The sequence below is a fragment of the Rhinatrema bivittatum genome, chromosome 1 (genome assembly GCF_901001135.1).
Source record: "Rhinatrema bivittatum chromosome 1, aRhiBiv1.1, whole genome shotgun sequence".
NCBI classification, from domain to species: domain Eukaryota; kingdom Metazoa; phylum Chordata; class Amphibia; order Gymnophiona; family Rhinatrematidae; genus Rhinatrema; species Rhinatrema bivittatum.
Genome location: NC_042615.1, coordinates 571,702,608 through 571,716,541, shown reverse-complemented (window position 1 = coordinate 571,716,541; position 13,934 = coordinate 571,702,608).

Genomic DNA, 13,934 nt, shown 5'->3' with positions numbered 1-13,934 from the left:
TGCCCTTACATCATCAAGAACATGGCGGATCCTTAGCGTCAAGCCAGCCTGGGGACACAGGGACCAAGAGGCAGGGAGAAGCTGCGGCTGCATCTGTCCATCAAAGCCGAAGGGAGTCGCTCCCAAGGTAGAGAGGGTGGAGCGAGGGCGAGAAGAGGCACGAACGCAACACATACAGAGCAGTGGGATTATTGTTATGCCATTATATCTCGGAGCTCTACGTCGACTATGGTGAGAGAAACCATTTATAAAATCTTATAGCAGTGGTATCTCAATCCTCAACTAAACAAACTATACCCCCATTATTCAAATAAATGCTGAAGGCAGTGTGGATCAGTGGGGACTTTCCTACATGTTTGGTGGACGTGCCCTAAACTTATTCCATTTTGGAAATGGGCAGAATCTATCATCTGAGAGATAACATCTATGAAATGTGACTTTGATTCCCAAATTTACCTCCTCACATTGTACCCTTCTAATTGGACCTATGCTCATGCTCGCTTGATAAATCATATTTTGTGTGCAGCTAGACAAGAAGTGGCCTTACACTGGAAAAAGACCAATCCCTCCTTCCTCATCTACAGTCTTACATAGGTTGTGAGATCTACATAATTTTTCATATATATATAATAAAATAAAATAAATAAATAAATAAATAAATAAATAAATAAATAAATATATGTCTGCTGTGGAATGTGACAAAGTCTCTATTCATATGATAATTTGGGAACAATTCCTGCGGTGGTTCAAGCAACGCCCATAACTGGGTTATTGGTTTTGACATGGACTTTGCATTGAATATTGAAAGTCAATGTATGACAGTTTTTTCAGTTGGCTTTGTATTTCATTTAGTTTACAAGATATTTGTGCTCCTTTTCATTGGGTTAGATCTCACTAGTCAGGGATGGTAGGGGGAATGGGTTATACAGTATTAAAAATTGTATTAACAGATTGACGCGTACTGTGTTGAGATTGATTTGTAATGAGTTATTATATGTATATTGTAACTGTTGATATTGCAAATAAAACTTAAATATATATATATATATATATATATATATATATATATATATATATATATATATATATATATATATATATATAAAAGAAATCTGTCAATTGTGTTCCATGAATGGGTCTAATATTCCACTGATCTACTGGGTTATCCTCTTCTAGTCAATGTCAGAGAAAACAAGTAATTTCTGCCATTGTATCATAATGTCCCAAAGCTGAATGGTTCCCATATTTACACATGAGCCTGTTCATGTCTCAGTATTTATTCTTCACTAATAGTCTTTTCTGGTATAGTTTTAATTTTCTCAACCTTTGCAGTAGGTTTGGGATCAGTACTTCCCTGTGTACCTGTCTTCGGACCTATCTTCGGGGATGGTTTGGTTTGATTTGGACCAGTAGACATGGGCTGTTAAAGTCTGGTTTGGTTCCTGGGGAACAATTTTCTGACTATCGCCTGTACAATGGAGGTTGGTACCCAGGATCAGCTCTATTGCTGAGAGGCATATACCCTAGGGCGAAGATCATGCCTTGGTGAGGGTTTCATTTCAGATGTACCCCCTTCCTTGTGGTTTAATCTCTTGGGGCCAGTCTCTAGGCTCCCTGGGCTGATGGTCATATGACACCTCTAGCTTCACACCTTGGCCACTGATCCTGCCTTCTGGATTGATTATTACGTCCCCTAGATCTTGGTTCCTCCTCGGGACCTCAAGGCCAAAGATACAAAATACTTCTGACAGTATCGGTTCTCTGTGTCTCGCTTTTCTGCATTTGTGGCTGTGATGCAGTACGACCTGGCCCGGGGCAGAAACAGCCGAGACACAGCCAAGCAGAAGCTAGTGGTACCAAACTTAGCCACCGGAGGGCGCTGAGGAAGGTAGCAAAGACTATACTTCCCAGGTTCCCTGAACCAACACCTGACCCCTGGCTGGAGCCTGAGCAGGAACAGGTGGAGGAAATTGGGACTGATCCCTATGACTCAGCAGAGTCTATGGAGGCTGAGGAAGAGGACGTGCCACCGTGGTGGAACTGGCCACAAAAGCCCGGCTCCTCAGTCTGAGGAGGAGGAGATGGAGGTAAGCTGGGGAGAGGAAAGCTCCAGCTGTTCCTCTATGGAGGTGGAATAACCAGGAGGTTGGGGGATGGTAAATCCTGTATTGCTGTTTGGATGTATGAGAAAGGCTGGAAGGGAATTGTGGTTTTAAATACTGTTACTCTGGGCTTGTAAGGTCAACCACGCATTAGTATAAGGCTGCAGCCAGCGAGCTACAGCACCACATTAAACTCTTTATTGATTAAGATCCTTTTTCTGTGTACTGTTTGGGAGTGCCAGGACTGGGTCTGGCACTCTGACTAGAGGCTGTGAGGAGTCCATAGCAGCGCTGTGCATGAGCTGTGCAAGTGGACGGGACGTGGCATAGGAGCAAAGCCGGAGGCCTGAAGCCCAGCAAAGCCTCACAGCATGCTGAGCGGATGGGCCTGATCGTGACAGTGGCATATCCGTCGATTCTCCTGTTCACTTCTGCCACCAGATGTGGAGAAGGTATTATACTTCTCAGTATATCCCAAAACATCTCAAAACTTCCTTGGGTAAATATTAGGCCCATCTTGAAGGCTATGCCTAGCCCATTTTTCTGATATATTGTTCTTAGGGTGTCCTCAAGCTTGGAAATAGGGACTACATACATTCACTTGGTGTATAGGTCTGAAACAGCTGCTTCTAAAGAAGTCAGTGTACATGAGCTGGGAACTAGTGCATTAACTATTCTCTGTCTGATATCAGGATTATTAACAGTCACCACACATTCAATTCCAGCAATCTTATTGCCTAGTCATACCGCAATATCTCTAATATTTGTGGGTGTTGATCCAATAACAGTCCTTATTTGAATGATAGGTAATGTAGCAATTACTGCCGGTGCAGCAACGGGTCTTACAGCGGCTGCTCCTACTACAGATCTCATCATTTCTCCTATAATGCTTCTTATTAATGCTATTTCATTTCTGCACTCATTAGCATTTAAATTAGCCACTCAACTGCTGTAGCTGGGGAATACCCTTCTGAAAAAGGATCTCCTGAAGTCCAAGGTTTGCTAGCAACTAGTCTGTGCCTGTTATTTGAGGCAGGAAAATCTAATGCTCCTCCTGTCCAGCCTGATAGTTAGTGCTGTGGCAGTAATCATTATAGAATGTCTATTTACTTCTCTAACTACTATTCTGCAAATAGGTATTTGTAATTGAACAGGGGGCTGTTGAACAGTATCTAGGGGAGGTACATACTGAAGGGTGCAATTCACTGCAAAATATTGGTGCTCACTTTGTAAAGAATTTGGCATCACACTAGATTTCACTACAGAAATCTGTCCAAGGAAATGGACAGATGGAATGCATGAATTGCACACTCAAGATCTTTCTTTGTGCCTATGCCAACAAGTGCCAGGACAATTGGGCTGCTCTCTTACCCTGGGCTGAGTTCTCACACAGTACCACATCAATGCAGCCATTACATTTTCTCCATTCCAAATAGTGTATGGGAAACAGCCATTACCACCCCTGTCACTCCCCGTGGCAGTGTCCTCACCAGCAGCCCAACTGTCTTCCCAACAATACTCTTATGCAGAAAGCCACTGACAGGGTCAAAAAAACTATGGATGCCCATAGAAGACCAGCTCTGTAATTTATAGTGGGCGAAAAAGTGTGGTTGAGTACACAACATATATGTCTGAGAGTGCCTTCAATGCATCTGGCTCCCCGCTATATTGGTCCTTTCCAATTGCTCTGGCAAGTAGGACCTATGACTTCAGCTAAGGCTGCCATAACATTGAACATACCTGATGTTTTCCATGTGTCCTTACTTAAACCTCTGATACTCATCTGGTCCTCTAAGGTGCCTCCAGAGCCGCAAAAAGCGATCAGTGATGACAATGTCATTTATGAACTCGAGGAAATTCTAGACTCACGCCAGAGGCAAAAAGCTAGAGTATGTCCTCTCTTGGAAGGGATATGGCCCAGAGGAGAACTTATGGGAGCCAGCTTCCAATATCTTGAATCACAACCTATTAAGGGACTTCCACTCTAGTCACCCCAGAAAATCAAGGCCCTCAGGAAGGGGGCTTAAGGGGGATACTGTTGGTTTGGTGGTCCTCAGGCATCCCCGCGAACTGCTGCACTCACCTCCAGCCCCAAGCCACCATTGATGAACCCCAATGCCAAAAAAGGCAGACATAGACAACTGTTGTTGTGGGTGTGGTCCCTTGGACCGAGAGGGAGTTGGCACAACCTGCAGGGTGGAGCCCTGCAGGTCCCCAGAGTCGGCTGGCGGATGAGGCAGTGGCCCAACTGGAGTTTCGCATATACCAGCCCACAAGGCCACCATGTGCAAGCAGGCTTGACAAGATGCAAGACAGGATGCCGCTGGTTTCCACTATGGCCAAGCCTGACGTGCACCAGCTTAAAGGACCTGTGGCAGAAAATCTCCTGCAGCATCATAAGCCCTGGCCTTAAAAAGGCCGTTCTCCCTGCAGACTTCGCCTCAGCAACAGGTCTCCTACAGCCTTGTAGTATGAGTTGCCTCAATGTTCCCTGCCTGCATTCCCATTTCTGGTCTTTGTCTTGTCTTCAGTTTCTGGTCATCAGTTGTCTTTGGTTCCAGTGGTCTTAGCTTCAGGTCCTCTTCAGTTCTGTGTTCCTCGTCTCCTTGCCTGCCCGTCTGTGCTGCTCCATGCCTCCCTGCCCTACCTATCCATCCCTCCTTCCCTCGGATGGATACTTGGTAATGACCACGGCTTGCCTCCTGGACTTCCTTGATTACTGCCTGTCACTGACTACTGTCTGCCTACTGGACACCCTTGATTGCTGCCTGTAACTGACCACTACCTGTTACTAGACATCCTTGAATGTCACCTGCCTTGACCCAAATCTGCCTTCGACTTCTGCATACCTTGACCTCATCTATAGATGTTTTGTTCACTGGCAGAGGCCCCCATCTAAGATCTGCCAATCCTGACACCTGAGAGCTAAACCTAAGGGGAATGTGGGCTGGTATATGCGAAACTCCAGTTGGGCCACTGCCTCATCCAACTCCAACAGCCGACTGTGGGGACCTGCAGGGCTCCACCCTGCAGGTTGTGCCAACTCCCTCTCGGTCCAAGGGACCACACCCACAACAACAGTTGTCTATGGTGTGATCTTTCTTGAGCGGTCAACCAGCTGTGAACCAGTTGCATGGGCTCCACCTGATTTTTAGGTTCGGAGAACCAAATCATGGGTGGAGAGAGAGGCCGCTGGAAGTGGGGTGCAAAGGGGACAGTGTGTCGAGTTTTATGCTCATGTGTTCTCTCCTGGAGTCTTTGGTCTATAAGCTCGGCCAACGTGATGAGCCGATCCAAGGAGGGATGCAGTTCCCGAGCTTTGAGCTCATCCTTAATGTGACCTGCCAGCCCTTGAAAAAAGATGGCTGTGAGACTGTCTTTACCCCAGTTCAATTCGTAAGCGAATGTCCTGAATTCTATCATATATTCCGAGAAGGTCCAGGAGCCCTAGTGGATCTGCAACATGTCCGTTGCTTGGGTGGTGTCCCTTCCTGGTTTGTCAAATACGAGGCAGAATTCATGAGAAAGCTTTCCAGGTTCTGGAGTATGGGGTCTTCGTACTACCAGAGGGGAGAAGCCCAAGCTAATGCAGTACCACCCAAGAGGGAGAGGATGTAGGTGATCTTAGTTTGATCATCAGGGAACATTGCAGCCTGCAGCTGAAAATGCATCCAGCATTGATTGATGAAACTGCAACATTGTTTGGGATCTCCCGTAAATGTAGGGGTGGCGGTAATGGTCTGGCAGAGGCAGGTGGCACCTGAAGAGGAGCTGTTGGTGTTGGTGCAGGTTCCCCCTCACAGCAGCCACTGTGAGAGCTAATTTTTGCAGGGCCACAGTTACTTAACTGAGTACCTGCTGCTGTTCCTGTAAGCACTGTGCCAGGTCTGGTATAACTTGGAGTGATGTCCGAGTCACCAGGACCATGGCCTCAGCAAACTGTCAGGATTGTGGACCCTTATGTTGGGGTAAGGTTGACGCAACCTACTGGGAAGGCCCTGTAGGCCCTCACCGCTAATTGGTGGAGAAGACAGCACAGAGACTGAGCTGAAGCTTCACCTTTATCTGCCTCTTTCCTCTTAGGTTGAGCCTTTGGGTTCTGGGACCAGAAAGTTTTGGGTGACAGTCTCTGAGATGTATGCTGAAGAGAGGCTCTGATGTCTGGTTTTGGTTGAGGCAGGCGGCAAGCAAGGATGGTCGTAGCCAAACTGTGATCCAGGCAGACGGCGAGCAAGGATGGTTGATGGTCACAAGCTATGGTCAGGGCAGGCAGCAAGCAAGAATGGTCAGGTCACAGGCTAAGGTCAGTTCCGAGAATCATTCTGAGGGCAGGCAGACTTGAAGACGAATACAAGGACAAGGAAAAGGCTGGATGAGATGAAAGACAAGCAGGGCCGGCGGAAGCACTAGGCGAACTAGGCGATCGCCTAGGGTGCTGAGCATTAGGGGGCGCCGAGCCGCTGATGGCCAATGGCCGCCGGTGGACGTCATCCCAATGGCGGCTGAGCGGTGAACTACTGCTATGCTGTGTGCCGGATACACACAGCAAGAAGATCGGCAGGACCGTGGTACAGTCGCGTCTAAACATGCTGGTGCTCCTCCTCCTCCTTTCTGCCCGCGCGGCCCCGGAAGAAAAATGTTGCCGGGGCCGCGCGGGCAGGAAAGAGGAGGAGCATCAGCCAATGCAGGAACTTCTCCTCCTTCCTGCCCGCGCGGCCCCGGAAGAAAAATGTTGCCGGAGCCGCGCGGGCAGGAAAGAGGAGGAGCATCAGCCAATGCAGGAACTTCTCCTCCTTCCTGCCCGCGCGGCCCCGGAAGAAAAATGTTGCCGGGGCCGCGCGGGCAGGAAAGAGGAGGAGCATCAGCCAATGCAGGAACTTCTCCTCCTTCCTGCCCGCGCGGCCCCGGAAGAAAAATGTTGCCGGAGCCGCGCGGGCAGGAAAGAGGAGGAGCATCAGCCGCGTGCAGAAGAGGATCAGCGCGGCTCGAGAAGACCGGGGCCGCTGCAGAGCCCATCCTGCAGTGGCCCGTGAAGAGGAGGCCCAGAGGTGAGAGAGAGACTGAGGGTTTGTACAGTGTGTATGTGTGCGTGTATGAGATGAGTTGAGAGACTGTGTGTGTGGGTGTGAGTGAAGACCTGAATGTTTGCAGAGACAGCATGGGAGAGCCTCTGTGTGTGTGAGAGACAGCATGTGATAGTGAGAGCCTGTGCTTGAGCAAGACAGCATGTGGGAGTGAGAGAGAGCCTGTGTGTGTGTGTGAGTCAGCATGTGACAGTGAGAGCCTGTGTGTAGGACTGATTGTATGAGAGAGAGCATGTGACAGTGAGAACCTGTGCTTGAGCAAGACAGCATGTGGGAGTGAGAGTTAGACAGGATGTGCAAGAGAGAGACTGTGTATAAATAATTGTATGAGGGACAGCATGTGAGAATGCCTGTGTATGTGAGAGAGAGAAAGCATGTGAGAATGAGAACCTGACTGTGTGTTTGAGGGAAGCAGACAGATGGAGAGAAAAGAAATATGTTATAAAAGGAATTGGCAAAAAAATAAGAAAGGGAAGGTGGAAAAAAAAAGCCTGTGACCAACCGATTAGAAAACTAAGATCAGACAGCAAATGTAAAAAGAAATAAATTACTTTTTACTGATTGGAACATGTAATCTTTGGGAATGTGCAAGAGTAGCACTTTCTCTATGCGGATCTCACAATGTATGAGATTGAAGGAGTCTGAACGCTTCAACCTGACAAAGGACTTCATGTACCAGAATTCCCTGCTTCATGACGGGTTTACTTACAGTCTGCAATACAGCTGTAATTAGGACATTAAGAAACTCTCTGTCAGCACATTGCACATTTTCATTTTTTTGGCTTCGCTGTTCTTATTCTCTGATAAGCTTTCACTGCTGTAACCTAGATTAGAACAATGGATGTATTATGTGATGGGCTGTATTACTGCAGACTCGCGAATTCCTTTCCAGAACTGCAAGTCCCAGCAGCCTCTCCTGCAGAACATGGGAGAAGTTTCACGAAAGTTCCAGGGTGTCGAGGGAGGGGGTCAGTAGCCCCTTCAGCCGGAATATGCTTGCTCAGCAATGCTTAGAACGCATGTGTAAAAGATAAGAACTGTAAAGTGCATAAAGGTTTGCTCCGAAGGGGGCGTGGCATGCAGTTGTACTAAGCCGTTGTCTTAGCTGCATCTTGCTGGCAATAAAAGTCTATCTTTACGGATCAGTTGTCTGGACCTCCTTACTGACGAAAAAGAGACGGTTACATTGGCGAGCCAGCCAGGAGGTACCGGAGACGCTATTTTAGCTCTCCAGAAGGTCCGGTAGTTTGGTGGCGGAGCAGTCCCCCTGATGCACCTGGTGAGTGGCCACCGCTGAGTTCAGCGATCAGGTTTCTGAGGGGATCGTTCCACAGAAATTCTGCCGGGACCTCTGGGTTGATGATCCGGGAAGAAGGCTTTCACGACGATCGGAAGACCCCTGCAGGCGAGTATTATGGGAATATGGAAATAAGTAAAGACTAGCTAGCTAAGGAAATAGCCCGGTCTTTTCTGGCTGACCGAGGGGGCCTTGATCACACCCCACGCAGTGTGTTAGTAGGAATTACATTCCGAAGACCACGCGGATGATATGTATGGAAATAATAAGTAAACGTATACGATAGTGGGAATAGGTTTCTTGTTGTGTGAAAGAGAGTGAATGGCCTCGCAGTTCTAGGCCGGGCTGACCGCGTCCTAGTCGGGGCGATTGTGACCCTTTGTGTCTGACGGATATGGACCCCTTACCTATCCGTCTTCCCTTCCCTCCTTTGTCTGTGAATTCTATCCTAATGGGAGGGAGCGGGTCGACTCCGTTAAAAGTCATGACTGAACACTATAGCGAAGTGTTCGATGAACATAAATGTACAAAACCCGGAATGATTCAACGATGCACCCATAAATGGCCCGGTTTCTGTGTAAATTGGCCTCCTACAGGAACTTTTAACTTCCAAACGGCCACACGGGTCCATAAAATAGTCATACGAGAAGGGAACCCGGGTTGCCCTGAGGATATACCATACATAACCGCGTGGATCGCAGTTATTGAAAATCCTCCATCGTGGGCAAAGAAGCTAGTAGAGGGAGCCGCCCTCGTAATGGTAACTCAAGTACGCAAAATGGGGAACCGGAAGTCCTCAGTGTCTGTCTGTCTGTAAGGTACCTGTAAAAAAAAAAAAAAAAAATTCTACTGTGGTAGATCGGTTAGACAAATTTCTTTTTGTGATCAAATGCATTATTTCTTTTGATAACTGCTATCTGTGAATTGCAAGCACATGTACCAGGGATTTTTTTTAATTGTTTTAAACCCTAATAAGAAGAGATTTTGGTTTACAGATGCTGCACAAGACTACTATACAACAAATTAATGTACAGTGTTAAGTTAAAATACTGATTTGATTACTGAGAATGCATTTACTGGTGTTGAAGTTTAGAACTTGATGGCAGTTAAGGGTTAACGGCAGAGATAATTACAGGAGAGAGGAGGGGATCGAGCCAGAGAGAGAAGAGAAAGGAAAAAAAAAAAAAAAAGGGACATTGGGCTAGCCTGGGTGAATGAAGACAAAGAGAAAGAAAAATTGTTTCGTTTGTTTTAACAGAACATTATTGAAAGTTAGTTCATGGTGTGCGTATGTGAATAAAGATAGAATTGTGGTATGTTAATTAAAAGAAAGGAAGATTGTAGCTCCGAGTTTCTGCTGATTAAATTTATTCTCCAAGGTCCTTGCTAAAACTGTCTGTAATCTGACAAAGGATTGCTACTTGCAAAGAAATACCAGAACCAAGGGTCCCTTACAAATCATTTAGTGCCTTATGATGCGGGCTATTTTTAAGACATTTTATAGCAGCAAATTCATTGCGCCTTCACTCGATACATCCACAGGTTAGTCAATTATTCTCTAATACCATGTTAATTATTGTTCTTACTTGTCTCCTATATATTATCTGTTATTTAAAAGTTACATTGGAACGCATGATAAAATATGAACTCTCTTTTGCTGACGCAGTTTATTTTGAAGCTGTCTCTGGGAAATTTAGAGAAATGATTAAGAATGGGTTCTTTGTTAAAGTTTTCCTTGTTGCTTCTTTGGCTAGCAGTAGTTAAATATGCAGAGCTACTCCCTGTTTTAAGGAACTGGCAAGATAAGACAGCCAAGCATGTGCAGCGCTGACTGTGGGAATTACAGGATGCCGTTTGTAAAAAAAAACAAAAACAAAAACAAAAACGGAGAAAACAAAGACTTAATATTAAAAATTTTGATTCAGTGGCAGGCGCAAGATAAGGATTATTGGAAGTTGTGGGCAAGAGAAGGGGCCACTATGCAAGATTAGGAACAAGAGCAAATATGAGTCGGCCCAAATGATAAAGTAGTGGCCCACACACACACACACACATATATATATATATATATATATATTGCAATTATGTTCTTTGACCACTGGTGGGGGCTGGGCTCTGGCTATTACCATATGTTCTTAGTGTTTGCAATGTAATTGGTACAAGGCTTCCAAGGGTTTGATCATCACTCCTGCACACCTAAAGCGCCCCCCCTGGATCCTTGCCTGCAGATCCAGGTTGACTTTATTGAATTAACCCAATGCCAAACTTACAAGTATGAAGGAAGCAATGTTTTGCAGCTTCTCAGCCTCGTCAGAATTGATTTGCCTCCAGGCGCAGGTCACCTATTCAATTTCCAGATGGACTGTGATCTTTTCATCGTATTTTGAGATGTATGGGAACAGGGATCAGGAAGAGAAGAAAAGGGGCCCGTCCCTGCAACCAGGAACTTAATAATAGACCTGACATCCGAAAGAACCTGCAGAAGGCCGAGGGCTTTGAGGGCATGAGCCTCAGCCAGTTAAAAGCTATAGCAGACCAGGTATGTGGAAATAGAGAAGTGGAAGAGAAAAGAGAGAAGCAAGTAGAGACATGAAGGAGAAAGTGACTGTTAGCCGCCGCTCTCGAGGACACGCGGACAGGAAGGAGCCAAGACAATGGCAGACCGCGAAGAGGAGGGGGAACAAGACCCCCCTTTGGGAAAGAATCAGTGTGCGTACTGCAAAAATGAAGGCCATTGGAAGAGAGACTGTGAAGAATGGCAAAAGAAATACGGGAGCCCTGCAGTGAATACTAACGACAAAAATGGACCTGCACCGACACAAAGGGGCCGAGGAGGAAGGAGATTGGACAACCCCCACTGGCAGATGGCGGGGGAGGCGACAAGGAGCATACAGCCTGAAGAGATCGGGAGGGAAGAATCCCCACTGACCCTCTGGTGGAGATCCACGAGGTAACACAACAAAAATCAGGGGCCTGTTGGACTCAGAGGCCAACGATCTGTCATGACTGCACCAATCGGCCCCCCCGACGAAAGAGACTGTTTCTATAGTGGGTGCCTCAGGTCAGGTACTCACTGCCCCTCTGCAGAAAGAATGAAGTATACAAGTAGGCGGGACCATGGTATCCCTTATCGGATGGAACCTGCTGTGTAAGCCTCAGACAACATTGAGATTTCAACCAACAGGGGAAGTTAAAGCCTCCTTCGGGGACCATCCAGTGATACTCATCTGTCCCCTCCAAGAAGAATGGAGACTACATCTTCCCATAGTCGAACGAACCATCGCACATCGATATGAAAACAACACCCCCCCTCAACAAAAACGAAGACAACTGATGGATAGTGTACCCCAAGTATGGTTCGAACAGATCCCGGGAGGAATAGCTATCGACGCTACCCCCATATGGATAGAGATGAAGCAGAATGCACAGGTGATTAATCAACCTCAATACCCCATTCCATATATGGCCAGAGAAGGAATTGAAGTACACCTGCAGAGACTGTATGATTTGGGAATTCTCAGGCGAATCCGATCTGCTTGGAACACCCCTCTACTGCCCGTAAAGAAACCCGGTTCTTCTGATTACCGACCTGTACAAGATTTACGGAAAGTGAACAATCAAGTAGCAGATCTAGTAGCCCTTGTACCAAATCCATACTCAATCTTGGCTCAAGTTTCCCCTACATCCAAGTGGTACAGTGTCATTGACCTCAAAGATGCTTTCTTCTCCGTTCCAGTAGCAGAAGAATGCCAGAAGATCTTTGCCTTCACATGGGAAAATGCACAAACTGGAATCAAGCAGCAGTACACATGGACTCGCTTACCGCAAGGATTTAAGCACTCACCCACGATGTTCGGGGAGCAACTGGCAAAAGACTTGAAGATGTACCAAGTCACGTATGGGCCAGTAATACAGTATGTGGATGACCTTCTGTTGTTTCGTGAAACGTATCACGAATGTGCAGTAGCCACTCTCCACTTACTAAAGACGTTGTACTCAAAAGGATACCGTGCAAGTAAAAAGAAGGTGCAAATTTGTGAATTGGAAGTAGAATACTTGGGATTCCAAATTCGGGAAGGTACCCGCTGTCTTGGAATATCCCGTACCAGTTCAATACGAGGTCAACCTGTACCCACTTGCAAGAAGGAGCTCCGAGCGTTCCTTGGAGCTGCAGGATACTGTAGGCTGTGGATTGCTAACTACGCTGTTATTGCCCAGTCCCTGTACGACAAGCTGCGGGGAAAGGAGGCAGAATCTCAGCCTTTTCAGTGGGAAACCCATGAACTGACAAGCTTACAACAACTGAAAGATGCTTTGATTGAACCACCTGCTCTAGGATTGCCAGATGTAATGAAACCATTCCATCTATTCGTCGATGAAAAGAAAGGCATGGCCATTGGGGTATTGACTCAAACTCTAGGAACATGGGAGCGACCTGTTGCATATCAGTCAAAAGGAATGGACAATGTTGCAAAAGGATGGCCTGGTTGCCTTCAAAGCATTGCTGCTGCATGCTTACTGATACCCGAAGCTGTTAAGCTAACATTTGGACAGACTTTACAAGTAACAACTCCTCTTACTATTCAAGGACTACGAGAGACCCATGGACCAAAATGGATGACTAATTCACGTCTCGTCAAGTATTAAGCCTTACTGTGTGAAACACCTGAACTTCAAATACAGGACAGCAAAAACTTGAACCCGGCCACTCTTATGCCGGCACCTGAACCAGTTGCCCATGACTGTGAAGAAGTCATGACTACAATACATTCCAGTAGACCAGACCTGAGGGATCAACCCTGGCAAGGAGCTTGGACTTTATTCACTGATGGGAACAGCCAAATCATTCATGAGATACGTTCTGCTGGATATGCTGTTGTATCCGAAGATGAAATCATTGAGGCTCAACCTTTTCCCCCAGGAACGTCTGCACAAAAAGCTTAACTAATTGCTCTTACTCGAGCTCTGCAGTTGGCAGAAGGAAAACTGTAAATATCTATACAGACTCTAAATATGCCTTTCTTACAATTCAAGTGCATGGAGCATTATAGAGGGAAAACAACTGAACAATCAGGCTTCAGGCAGTCCTGGAGCTCATTACCAACGACTGCTTTCGCTCTTAAACTCTGGGCAAAACAAAATACCAAAATTATGACTGCAGTGTACCAGAATAGATTGGTTTTAGATTATCCTCTGGCCCAGGAAGGAGGGTTTGTGGAACATTTAACCTCTCCAATTGTTGTTTACAGGTAGATGACCACAACAAGGTTATCCAAGACATCACTGATCGCATGGTCAAGATGGCACACATCCCTGTCCAGCAGTGGAATAGTGCTTGGGATGGGCCAATGGATTCCGTGGTTGGTTTTCCATGATCGATGGATTTAAGAGCTTGTTTGTTATCCCAGCCAGTTTAATTCTGTTTTGTCTTTTAGGACCCTGAATTATTCC